This window comes from Trachypithecus francoisi, unplaced genomic scaffold (assembly GCF_009764315.1).
Source record: "Trachypithecus francoisi isolate TF-2019V2 unplaced genomic scaffold, Tfra_2.0 Lachesis_group1, whole genome shotgun sequence".
Classification (NCBI taxonomy): Eukaryota; Metazoa; Chordata; class Mammalia; order Primates; family Cercopithecidae; genus Trachypithecus; species Trachypithecus francoisi.
In genome coordinates this window covers 7,138,541-7,152,287 of record NW_022681454.1, presented here as the reverse complement: position 1 = coordinate 7,152,287, position 13,747 = coordinate 7,138,541, and the positions used below count along the sequence as shown (strand labels likewise).

General features: G+C 46.7%; 1 protein-coding gene across 5 annotated transcripts in view; it reads left to right on the top strand.

The window, feature by feature from the left end:
- EVC (EvC ciliary complex subunit 1) overlaps positions 1-13,747 on the top strand; it is a 101,238-nt gene that overhangs the window by 48,186 nt on the left and 39,305 nt on the right. The gene's annotated exons all lie outside the window — the stretch shown is intronic.

The following is a 13,747-nucleotide window of genomic DNA, read 5'->3' as shown; positions in this document are numbered from 1 at the left end:
ATAGGCCCAGGATTTCTGGGTGTCATCATGTAAAGTGGTGATGAAGAAGGGGTGCCGAGCTGAAATGGGGATGTCGGAGATCACGTGCCATACCACCTCTTGCCCCTGTGCAACCATGTGCAGGTCTGGGGTGGGGAGGTGAAGCTGGCCGTGCTTGCCCTGCAGGGAGGCTTTGAGAGAGCAGGAGAGGGCACCTGAGCCCTCCTTAGGGGCAGGAGTCACAGGATGCCATGCTGAGCCAGACAGAGCCCCCGCCTCAGGCAGCATCCTCAGCTGTCAGAAAGGCAGGAGTGTGGACACCTGGCTATGAAGGAATCAGCAAGTGGGTCCTGGGCAGCACCGGGAGCAGGAGAGGGCCTGGGTCAGTGTCCTGGCTCCCCACTTCCTCACTGCGTAACCACAGGAGCATCACCTGGTCTTTAGCTCTCAGTTTCCCCATCTGTGAAATGGGGACGGTCATAGTTCTTCTTCACGGTGTGCCGGGAGTACTGTGTATGGGGCCCCGAGACAGCAGCTGGCACTTGGGACACGCCAGGGTATGTCGTCTCCGGTGACAGCTTCCCTGCTTCTGAGTACAGAGGAGAGGCAAGGGGCTCCTGGGTGAAGGGGAGGTCAAGAACAGCAGGCTGCAAGAGGCAATGCTGAGCCCAGCATTGGATGAGACCAGGCCCAAGTGGACAGGAGTCAGCGGGCATCCCCAGCAGGGAGAAGCTCATGCAGTGGTGGGAAGTGCAACTCCTCACCTGGATGGGAGCTGCACTGGGTCAGTCGTGTCTCTGTTAACCTGCTAGGCTGCCATGATGAATACCACTGACTGGTAGATTAAACAACAGAAATGTGTTCTCTCAAGGTTCTGGAGGCTGAAGCCCAAGATCACAGTGCCAGCAGGGTTGACTTCTGGTGAGGCCTCTCTTCCAGGCTTGCAGACAGCTGCCTTCCCGTTGCCTCCTCACACGGTCATTTCTTTTATTATTTTTTTTGAGATGGAGTCTCGCTCTGCCACCCAGGCTGAAGTGCATCTCAGCTCACTGCAAGCTCCACCTCCCAGGTTCACGCTATTCTCCTACCTCAGCCTCCCGAGTAGCTGGGACTACAGGCACCCGCCACCGCACCCGGCTAATTTTTTATATTTTTAGTAGAGACGGGGTTTCACCTTGTTAGCCAGGATGGTCTCAATCTCCTGACCTTGTGATCCACCTGCCTCGGCCTCCCAAAGTGCTGGGATTACAGGCGTGAGCCATCGTGCCCAGCCACACAGTCATTTCTCTGTGCTTGGAAGAGTTAGCAGGGGAGAGAATGAAAGAGAGGGCTCTGGTCTCTCCCCTTTCTTATAAGGACACCAGTTCTATAGGATTAGGGCCCCACCCTGATGACCTCATCTAACCTTAATTACCTCCTTAAAGGCCCTCTCTCCAAATACAGTCACATGGGATATTGGAGGCTGGGGCTTCAACGTAAGAATTTGATTACTTAATTACCTCCAGATACAGTCACATGGGATACTGGAGGTTAGGTCTGCAACCTAAGAATTTGGGAGGGGACACAATTTAGTCCAAACAGTGTCCTTCAAAACATCATGTCCATCTGGAACCTCAGAATGTGGCCACACTTGGAAATAAGGGCTTTGCGGATGTAATTGGTTAGATCATGCAATTGGTGCAATTGGTTAGGTCCTACTGGATTCAGGTGGTTCCTAATTCTGATGGCTGGTGTCCTTATAAGAAGGCCACGAGAAGACGTAGAGACACAGGGAAGGAGGCCGTGTGAAGACGGAGGGAGGGCCTGGAGTGATGCGGCCGCAAACCAAGGAACACGTGCAGCCCCCAAAAGCCAGAAGAGCCCAGGAAGGGCCCCTCCGGGAGCCTTTGGAGGGGGGAGGCTCTGCCAACACCTTGGTTTCATACCAATGCCTTCCAGAACCGTGAGAGAATAAACTTCGTTGTCTTAATGCACCCAGTTTGTGGTGCTTTGTCATGGCGGCCACAGGAAACTAAACGGAAACCGATCTTTGTTCAGGGCTAGCTCCTATCTTAAGTGCCTCTTGAGTATTTGATTATTCTCATGAGATTCACGAGGAAGACACTGCATTTTCCTTCCTTCCCAGTGGAGGAGTGAAGAAGTGTTTTCTCCAGAAATGCGTAGGATGGGGCTCAATTTGTCAAAGCCCAGGGGCCCGCAGGCAGGAAAGGAACAACTTCGTCCCCAGAGGAGTCAAGACTCAAATCCCCGGCTGTGCATGAGGAAACCAAGTTCTAATCTTCCTCTGAGTACTAACATGCTGTGTGACCTTGGCTGGTTACATAACCTCTCTGTGCTGGCTCATGTAGCTTGCCCAGGTTTTACACAGACAGCAAGCGGGGAAGATGAGATTTAAAATAAAGACTTTCTAACGTTAGTGCTGGTGTGATCACCCCAGCCATGCTGCTTAGCATGTTGACGGCTGTTGTGAAACCTCAGTTCTTTTTAGCGTAAAAGAATATAAACAAGAGACCGCAGCAAAGGGGATGCAGCATAGAGGAATTTATTGCAAAGGAGAAAGAATGTTCTGAAAGTTAGGTGCAGAATAGACAGGACACCCTGGGAGATATTGAGAGCAGATGAGATAGCCTTAACTGTTACCGGGGAAACTCCCTTTCTGGGGAGTCTTACGTGATTATTCATAAGGGGGTGGGAAGAGGCATCACTAGTAAGCATGTTCTGGCGGGGCGGGGGTGGTCCTCCGAGTGCACATGTTCAGTAGCTGTACACGCTTGTTCAAACATCATGTGTCTCATTAGCATCTTAAGTCTCCGCCCAAGGGTGTTTTTTTTTTTTTTTTTATTATACTTTAAGTTCTAGGGTACATGTGCATAACGTGCAGGTTTGTTACATATGTATACTTATGCCATGTTGGTGTGCTGCACCCATCATCTCGTCAGCACCCATCAATTCATCATTTATATCATGTATAACTCCCCAATGCAATCCCTCCCTCCTCCCCCCTCCCCATGATAGGCCCCAGTATGTGATGTTCCCCTTCCCCAGTCCAAGTGATCTCATTGTTCAGTTCCCACCTGTGAGTGAGAACATGTGGTGTTTGGTTTTCTCTTCTTGTGATAGTTTGCTAAGAATGATGGTTTCCAGCTGCATCCATGTCCCTACAAAGGACGCAAACTCATCCTTTTTTATGGCTGCATAGTATTCCATGGTGTATATGTGCCACATTTTCTTAATCCAGTCTGTGACAGATGGACATTTGGGTTGATTCCAAGTCTTTGCTATTGTGAATAGTGCCGCAATAAACATACGTGTGCATGTGTCTTTGTAGTAGAATAATTTATAATCCTTTGGGTATATACCCAGTAGTGGGATGGCTGGGTCATATGGTACATTTAGTTCTAGATCCTTGAGGAATGCCATACTGTTTTCCATAATGGTTGAACTAGTTTACAATCCCACCAACAGTGTAAAAGTGTTCCTATTTCTCCACATCCTCTCCAACACCTGTTGTTTCCTGACTTCTTAATGATTGCCATTCTAACTGGTGTGAGATGGTATCTCATTGTGGTTTTGATTTGCATTTCTCTGATGGCGAGTGATGATGAGCATTTTTTCATGTGTCTGTTGGCTGTATGAATGTCTTCTTTTGAGAAATGTCTGTTCATATCCTTTGCCCACTTTTTGATGGGGTTGTTTGTTTTTTTCTTGTATATTTGTTTGAGTTCTTTGTAGATTCTGGATATTAGCCCTTTGTCAGATGAGTAGATGGCAAAAATTTTCTCCCATTCTGTAGGTTGCCTGTTCACTCTGATGGTAGTTTCTTTTGCTGTGCAAAAGCTCTTTAGTTTAATTAGATCCCATTTGTCAATTTTGGCTTTTTGCTGCCATTGCTTTTGGTGTTTTAGACATGAAGTCCTTGCCCATGCCTATGTCCTGAATGGTACTACCTAGATTTTCTTCTAGGGTTTTTATGGTATTAGGTCTAACATTTAAGTCTCTAATCCATCTTGAATTAATCTTCGTATAAGGGGTAAGGAAAGGATCCAGTTTCAGCTTTCTACTTATGGCTAGCCAATTTTCCCAGCACCATTTATTGAATAGGGAATCCTTTCCCCATTTCTTGTTTCTCTCAGGTTTGTCAAAGATCAGATGGCTGTAGATGTGTGGTATTATTTCCGAGGGCTCTGTTCTGTTCCATTGGTCTATATCTCTGTTTTGGTACCAGTACCATGCTGTTTTGATTACTGTAGCCTTGTAGTATAGTTTGAAGTCAGGTAGCGTGACGCCTCCAGCTTTGTCCTTTTGACTTAGGATTGTCTTGGCAATGCGGGCTCTTTTTTGGTTCCATATGAACTTGAAAGCAGTTTTTTCCAATTCTGTGAAGAAAGTCATTGGTAGCTTGATGGGGATGGCATTGAATCTATAAATAACCTTGGGCAGTATGGCCATTTTCACAATATTGATTCTTCCTATCCATGAGCGTGGTATGTTCTTCCATTTGTTTGTGTCCTCTTTTATTTCACTGAGCAGTGGTTTGTAGTTCTCCTTGAAGAGGTCCTTGACATCCCTTGTAAGTTGGATTCCTAGGTATTTTATTCTCTTTGAAGCAATTGTGAATGGAAGTTCATTCCTGATTTGGCTCTCTGCTTGTCTGTTACTGGTGTATAAGAATGCTTGTGATTTTTGCACATTAATTTTGTATCCTGAGACTTTGCTGAGGTTGCTTATCAGCTTAAGGAGATTTTGGGCTGAGACGATGGGGTTTTCTAAATATACAATCATGTCATCTGCAAACAGGGATAATTTGACTTCTTCTTTTCCTAACTGAATACCCTTGATTTCTTTCTCTTGCCTGATTGCCCTGGCCAGAACTTCCAACACTATGTTGAATAGGAGTGGTGAGAGAGGGCATCCCTGTCTTGTGCCAGTTTTCAAAGGGAATTTTTCCAGTTTTTGCCCATTCAGTATGATATTAGCTGTGGGTTTGTCATAAATAGCTCTTATTATTTTGAGGTACGTTCCATCAATACCGAATTTATTGAGCGTTTTTAGCATGAAGGGCTGTTGAATTTTGTCAAAAGCCTTTTCTGCATCTATTGAGATAATCATGTGGTTCTTGTCTTTGGTTCTGTTTATATGCTGGATTATGTTATTGATTTGCGAATGTTGAACCAGCCTTGCATCCCAGGGATGAAGCCCACTTGATCATGGTGGATAAGCTTTTTGATGTGCTGCTGAATCCGGTTTGCCAGTATTTTATTGAGGATTTTGGCATCGATGTTCATCAGGGATATTGGTCTAAAATTCTCTTTTTTTGTTGTGTCTCTGCCAGGCTTTGGTATCAGGATGATGTTGGCCTCATAAAATGAGTTAGGGAGGATTCCCTCTTTTTCTACTGATTGGAATAGTTTCAGAAGGAATGGTACCAGCTCCTCCTTGTACCTCTGGTAGAATTCAGCTGTGAATCCATCTGGTCCTGGACTTTTTTTGGTGGGTAGGCTATTTATTGTTGCCTCAATTTCAGAGCCTGCTATTGGTCTATTCAGGGATTCCATTTCTTCCTGGTTTAGTCTTGGGAGAGTGTAAGTGTCCAGGAAATTATCCATTTCTTCTAGATTTTCTAGTTGATTTGCGTAGAGGCATTTATAGTATTCTCTGATGGTAGTTTGTATTTCTGTGGGGTCGGTGGTGATATCCCCTTTATCATTTTTTATTGCGTCTATTTGATTCCTCTCTCTTTTCTTCTTTATTAGTCTTGCTAGCAGTCTGTCAATTTTGTTGATCTTTTCAAAAAACCACTCCTGGATTCATTGATTTTTTGGAGGGTTTTTTGTGTCTCTGTCTCCTTCATTTCTGCTCTGATCTTAGTTATTTCTTGCCTTCTGCTAGCTTTTGAATGTGTTTGCTCTTGCCTCTCTAGTTCTTTTAATTGTGATGTTAGAGTGTCAATTTGAGATCTTTCCTGCTTTCTCTTGTGGGCATTTAGTGCTATAAATTTCCCTCTACACACTGCTTTAAATGTGTCCCAGAGATTCTGGTATGTTGTATCTTTGTTCTCATTGGTTTCAAAGAACATCTTTATTTCTGCTTTCATTTCGTTATGTACCCAGTAGTCATTCAGGAGCAGGTTGTTCAGTTTCCATGTAGTTGAGCGGTTTGGATTGAGTTTCTTAGTCCTGAGTTCTAGTTTGATTGCACTGTGGTCTGAGAGACAGTTTGTTATAATTTCTGTTTTTGTACATTTGCTGAGGAGTGCTTTACTTCCAATTATGTGGTCAATTTTGGAATAAGTGCGATGTGGTGCTGAGAAGAATGTATATTCTGTTGATTTGGGGTGGAGAGTTCTATAGATGTCTATTAGGTCCGCTTGGTGCAGAGATGAGTTCAATTCCTGGATATCCTTGTTAACTTTCCATCTCGATCTGTCTAATGTTGACAGTGGAGTGTTGAAGTCTCCCATTATTATTGTATGGGAGTCTAAGTCTCTTTGTAAGTCTCTAAGGACTTGCTTTATGAATCTGGGTGCTCCTGTATTGGGTGCATATATATTTAGGAGAGTTAGCTCTTCCTGTTGAATTGATCCCTTTACCATTATGTAATGGCCTTCTTTGTCTCTTTTGATCTTTGATGGTTTAAAGTCTGTTTTATCAGAGACTAGGATTGCAACCCCTGCTTTTTTTTGTTCTCCATTTGCTTGGTAGATGTTCCTCCATCTCTTTATTTTGAGCCTATGTATGTCTCCGCATGTGAGATGGGTCTCCTGAATACAGCAGACTGATGAGTCTTGACTCTTTATCCAGTTTGCCAGTCTGTGTCTTTTAATTGGAGCATTTAGTCCATTTACATTTAAGGTTAATATTGTTATGTGTGAACTTGATCCTGCCATTATGATATTAACTGGTTATTTTGCTCGTTAGTTGATGCAGTTTCTTCCTAGCCTCGATGGTCTTTACATTTTGGCATGTTTTTGCCATGGCTGGTACCGGTTGTTCCTTTCCATGTTTAGGGCTTCCTTCAGGGTCTCTTATAAGGCAGGCCTGGTGGTGACAAAATCTCTAAGCATTTGCTTATCTGTAAAGGATTTTATTTCTCCTTCACTTATGAAACTTAGTTTGGCTGGATATGAAATCCTGGGTTGAAAATTCTTTTCTTTAAGAACGTTGAATATTGGCCCCCACTCTCTTCTGGCTTGTAGAGTTTCTGCCGAGAGATCTGCTGTTAGTCTGATGGGCTTCCCTTTGTGGGTAACCCGACCTTTCTCTCTGGCTGCCCTTAAGATTTTTTCCGTCATTTCCACTTTGGTGAATCTGGCAATTATGTGTCTTGGAGTTGCTCTTCTCGAGGAGTATCTTTGTGGCGTTCTCTGTATTTCCTGAATTTGAATGTCGGCCTGCCCTACTAGGTTGGGGAAGTTCTCCTGGATGATATCCTGAAGAGTGTTTTCCAACTTGGTTCCATTTTCCCCCTCACTTTCAGGCACCCCAATCAGACGTAGATTTGGTCTTTTTACATAATCCCATACTTCTTGCAGGCTTTGTTCATTTCTTTTTCTTCTTTTTTCTTTTGGTTTTCTCTTCTCACTTCATTTCATTCATTTGATCCTCAATCGCTGATACTCTTTCTTCCAGTTGATCGAGTCGGTTACTGAAGCTTGTGCATTTGTCACGTATTTCTCGTGTCATGGTTTTCATCTCTGTCATTTTGTTTATGACCTTCTCTGCATTAATGAGTCTAGCTGTCATTTCTTCCACTCTTTTTTCAAGATTTTTAGTTTCTTTGTGCTGGGTACGTAATTCCTCCTTTAGCTCTGAGAAGTTTGATGGACTGAAGCCTTCTTCTCTCATCTCGTCAAAGTCATTCTCTGACCAGCTTTGATCCGTTGCCGGTGATGGGCTGCGCTCCTTTGCAGGGGGAGATGCGCTCTTATTTTTTGAATTTCCAGCTTTTCTGCCCTGCTTTTTCCCCATCTTTGTGGTTTTATCTGACTCTGGTCTTTGATGATGATGACGTACTGATGGGGTTTTGGTATAGGTGTCCTTCCTGTTTGATAGTTTTCCTTCTGACAGTCAGGACCCTCAGCTATAGGTCTGTTGGAGATTGCTTGAGGTCCACTCCCGACCCTGTTTGCCTCAGTTGAAAATGCAGAATCACCAGTCTTCTGTGTCGCTCGCGCTGGGAGTTGGAGACTGGAGCTGTTCCTATTCGGCCATCTTGCTCCGCCTCCCTGGGTGTGTTTTTTACTATTATAATGAGCAGAGGGTCAGTCTGAGGACAGATAAAATCAAAGTGCTCGTGCCATCTGCAGGGGACGTTCCCTACTCAGATAACTGTGCTTGAAAGAGCCGGACTATACAGTGCGAATGCCGAGGCTTATTGTGTTGACGGTTTGGTCACCGCGTCCCAAGGACATGGTCACTTCCTTGACTACCTATCCTGCCTCAAGTGTGGGCTGTGGAGCATAACAGTGAAGCCCAGGCTCTGGAGCCAGACATCCTGGGCTCAAATTCCAGCCGGGCCACTTATTGTGCCCTGCCGGGGGTGAGCCCAGGCGGCCCAGAGGCTATGGGGTGGGTACCAGCAGCATTCTCCCCCTCACCCCCCATGGTAGCTTGTTGGCTTCTCACCCATTCTCTCTAAAGCAGCTCTCAAACCTTGCTGTGCATCACAGTATCGCCAAGATTGCGGAAAGTGAGGTACAGGTTAGATCGCTTGCTCACAATTACACAACCAGGCTGACAGCCTGAGTAAAACCCCTATCAATGATGGCCGCAAAGGGTAAGCCAAGCAGTGTATCATTGTAAACCCAGAACATCTGAGGCAGGTCTCAGTTAATTTAGAAAGTTTATTTTGCCAAGGTTGAGGATGCGCACCTGTGACAGCCTCAGGCGGTCCTGACGACATGCGCCCAAAGGGGTCCGGGCACAGCGTGGTTTTATGCATTTTAGGGAGACATGAGACATCAATCAATATATGTAAGAAATACATTGGTTCGTTCAGGAAAGGTGGGACAACTGGAAGCAAAGACAGGAAGACTCCAAGCGGGGAGGGGGCTTCCAAATGACAGGTAGGCGAGAGATAAACAGTTGCATTCTTTTGAGTTTCTGATTATCCTTTCCAAAGGAGGCAGTCAGATCTGCATTTATCTCAGTGAGCAGAGAGATAACTTTGAACAGATGGGAGGCGGGTTTGCCCTAAGCAGTTTTCAGCTTGAGTGTTCCTTTTTGCTTAGGGATTTTGAGGGCCCAAGGTATTTTCCTTTCACAAAGGAAAGTGCCTGGCCAGCCCCAGCGGGTGCTGGTAAATACATCAGTTTCAATGAAGGGTTGTCAGTGATGCCTAAATGACATCCTTAGGAAGTTACGCGTTTGGTTTTTCCCTGTGTGGCCCTAAAGCTGGGCCTGTGAGAGCTTCAGTGAAGAAAGTGAAGCCAGCCTTTTAATGTAACATCAGGAGAGGGTGACGGGTGTGCTGAGGGGTGATGCCTGCTGGAGTCTCTCACCTAGGAGGAGGTACATGAAATATACTGCATACGAACATGTTGAGGGATACAGTGGAAATGGGTGTGAAATTCTCCACATCTGTGTGGGTGTTTTTTTTTTTTTTTGAGACATAGTTTAGCCCTGGTTGCACAGGCTGGAGTGCAATGGTGTGATCTCGGCTCACTGCAACCTCCGCCTCCCAGGTTCCAGAGATTCTCCTGCCTCAGCCTCCTGAGTAGCTGGGATTACAGGCATGCGCCACCACGCCCAGCTAATTTTGTATTTTTAGTAGAGACAAGGTTTCACCATGATGGTCAGGCTGGTCTCGAACTCCTGACCTCAGGTGATCCGCCCGCCTTGGCCTCCCAAAGTGCTGGGATTACAGGCGTGAGCCACCACTCCCGGCCTGGCCCAAGGCCTGTGTCAGTTTGTGTCCCAGAATTATTCCAGAGGGATTTCCTTAGATTTATTTACTTTGCCATTTCATCACAAGCCTTTAGGTTCCAGGACGCTTTGTTTATTTTACATTTCCTCAATTGGGAAATCGTTGCCTTTGGTTACTGGAAACTGCTTTACCTAATATTCCATAGGAACAGGCTAAAATCCTCCACTGCCGATTGGAGAGCTGGCTGCGCCCTCCTGGCTGGGCGTTGTTGGGCCAGAGCCTCGACTGCGCTGAGCTCTGGTTTCCTTCTCTGTGCAGCAGAGACTGGGAGCCCATTTACCTTGGTGGCTGGGGGTGCTGAGGAGAGCAGGTCCAAGGCCCAGACCTGGCACATGGTAGGTGCTCAGTGAATGCCTCCTCGCCTGCCCCACAGGGAGCAGGTCTCAGCAGATGTTGAGTCCAGGGGGTATGAGGCCAGATCTGGGGCCAGGGTCCTGGGTGTGAATCTCAACCACCAAAATGAACGACTGAGGCAGGTGTCACAATCAATCGCGGTTTATTGAGCCAGCTTGAGGGTGCACCTGGGAAAACGCAAGTCACAGACTTGGCTGTTTTTTCAAAGAGGTTCTCAGGAGGTTTAGTATTTATACATTTTCCTTTAAAAAGGGGAGGGTGGGTGGTTGTAGGGGGTGGAGCAGCAATGAAAGGAACAATTACACACTTGGGAGACTTTAGTTAATACCTAGTAAATCTACATTTTACGTAAGATCAGGTGAATGTTTGAAGAGAAAGAACAGAGGAAGCAGGCGTCTCAGGAAGGGGTGAAGGAAGCATCCGTCTCGTCTTTGTTCTGTGCCTGGGAAGATGAGCCAGCCGTCAACATGATCAGCATGGAGTCTTTTGAAAGAGCTGGTTTCTGTTTAGTCCTTAGGGAAGAAAGCCTTTTGGTGGTTGGCTAGTGAGGGAGGGGTACGATGAGGAGTGTTCAACCTCCCATCCCGTCCTTTACGGCCCCGGGAATTCAGCTTCCCAGCTTTCTCTGGGGTCCCATTGGCCAAGAAGCCCCAGCTGTTTAGTCAGTTGGCAGCTTAGAGTTTTACTTTTCTTCCTCTAGTTCCAGGCACCTTGGGAGAGTTTGTTCATTCATTCATTCATTCATTCATTCAACAAGTATCGTTGAGCACAGCTTTGTGCAGCATGTGTATGCTTGGGGTTGCAGCAGCAGCAGCAGCATTGAGGCCAGTGTAAGGGCAGTGGGGAAGCTGGGGAGCAAGGCAGGGAGGAAGGGGCAGAAGGTGAGGGGATGAGTCCAGAGAGCCTCATCTTTAGGCTTTGCAGACCGTCCCGAGATAGTTGCATTTACTTCTGAATGAGACAGGAAATCACCAGCATGTTTTGAGCAGGGAGGTGACTTGCTTTGTGTTTTATAAGGATCACTGTGGTTTCCATGAGGAAGACAGACTGTAGGAGCAGAGGCGGAAGCAGGGAGCCCTAGTAGGAGACTGCTGTGGCCCATAAAAGAGATGGTGCTGACTGACGGGGCAGTGCGAAAGCCTGGAGCTTTGTGTCTGTTTGGACGATCGATATCCCACCTCTTCTCTGTTAAAGTGGAACTAATAGGCCTTCTTCATATGGCTATCAAGAGGTTTAAATAAGCTCACATGGGTGAAGTATATAGAAGAGTGTTGGGCACACAATAACACTCAAAATATATTCTCGGCTGGGCACAGTGGCTCACACCTGTAATCCCAGCACTTTGGGAGGCTGAGGCAGATGGATCACTTGAGGTCAAGAGTTCGAGACCAGCCTGGCCAAGAGGGTGAAACCTCATCTCTACTAAAAATACAAAAATTAGCTGGTTGTGGTGATGGGCGCCTGTAATCCCAGCTACTCGGGAGGCTGAGGCATGAGAATCGCTTGAACCTGGGAGGCGGAGGTTGCAGTGAGCCAAGATCACACCACTGCACTCCAGCCTGTTGACAGGGTGAAACTCCATCTCAAAAAGAAAGAAAGAAAGAAATATTCTCTTTCATCATCATTCACTGGATAGAAAGGTGTCTGTGCACAGAACACGCTCTCAAGGTACCCTGCCTTGCTGGCTGTGCCCAGGCATTAATTTACCCCTTCTTTGGGCATGGCACTTACCATGATATTGCAGGCACAGTGGCTGTGAGATAAATTTGATGGTCACCTATATTAATCTGTTCTCACACTGCTAATAAAGATATACCTGAGACTGAGTAATTTATAAAGGAAACAGGTTTAATGGACTCACAGTTCCACATGGCTGGGGAGCCCTCACAGTTTGAGCTCCTCAAATGAGGAGCAAAGTCACATCTTACATGGCAGCAGGCAAGAGAGAGCATGTGCAGGGAAACTCCTCTTTAGAAAACCATCTGATCTCATGAAACTTATCCACTAACACAAGAACAGCACAGGAACGACCCACCCCAGTGATTCTGTTACCTCCCACTGGGTCAGTCCCATGACATGGGGATTATGGGAGCTATAGTTCAAGATGAGATGTAGATGAGGACACAGCTAAACCATATCATAACCTAATGGTTCTCAGGGCTGCAGAGAAAAGTGCATTTTTCTGTATCCCCACTGTCTCTCGGCCTTAAAACAGTCCATTTTCAGTTCAGTGGGGATGGATGCCCTGTGATTGCATGAGCTCTGTGGCTCAGTACTTCACGAACAGGTTGCTGCACCAAACCCAGCATCATCCCAATAACAACGGGGCTCTGGGCAGAGTTTGCCATCATCCCATTCCAGGGACCACACAACCCACCTGTCCATTTGGATGTCATGTCTGACTGTCCCCCCACTGCCATTTCTCTTGAAAGGCTCCTGGGAGAAGGTGGTGAAATCACAGCCCTGTCATGTAGGTACTTCTCAGCTTCAGGCTGTCCCAGGAAGTTAGGGCTGAGAAAAAGGAGAGGAAATATTGGACTCCGTTCTTGAAGAACACAGTCATAATAACAGGTGCTTATGAAGTGTCTGAGAGTAGTTCCCAAACCAACTTCACTTCTTCTGATGTCAGATGCAAGTTTGGGGGTCCTGAAGATCCCCCTCAGGCTCTTCAACTCACCAGAAGGACTGCCAGCACTCCCTGACAGCTGCTGTGTTCAGAGCTGGGCTGATGATAATGGAAGGCTACAGACTAAAGTCAGCCAAGGGAGAGACACAGGGCTCCAGGAGGGCTCCCTGCACAGAGCTTCTGGGTGTCCTCTCCTGGTGGAGCTGGGGGCAGCACTAACTCTCCCTGGCTACAATATGTGACAAGGCACACAGAGTGTCACCAAGCAGGGAAGCTTGCCCAAGCTTGGTGCCCAGAGTTTTTATTGGAGCTCAGCCACATTGGCATGGCTGACCCGCACCCCGACAGCTGCCCTGAGCCTCCAGCCCTTCAGAGGTCAAGCTGAGACCACATGCCCTAAGGCCTCCCTGCCATAAATCACTATGTTAGTGTAGGCTGTTAAGGCCCCCAGGTCAGCAAAGACACTCCAATCAGGCCAAACATTCCAGGGGCTGAGAGGTGACCTACTGGGGGCCAAGGACAGAGGCCAGACCCCTCTTTGGTCAAGATTAGGTGCTGCACAGCACTGGAAGTCTAAAGTGTCTATTCAAGGTCACTCAGCTGGGGCCTAGGAGTCAGGCCCAGGACTCATAATATTCACGTGGGAAAGAGTGATTCGGGGAACACAAAAAGGGAGAAGGAATGTGCCCTCCTTGATGGAAGGGCTGAGGCTTGTTCATTTCTCCATCCCTGGGGTCATGCCCAGGGGATAACCCACTCTAGACAATCAGTCAATATTGATGAATACACACATCAATCAATCAGTTAATGTATCAGTGAATTGGCTGGGTGCGGTGGCTCACACCTGTAATGCCAGCGCTTTGG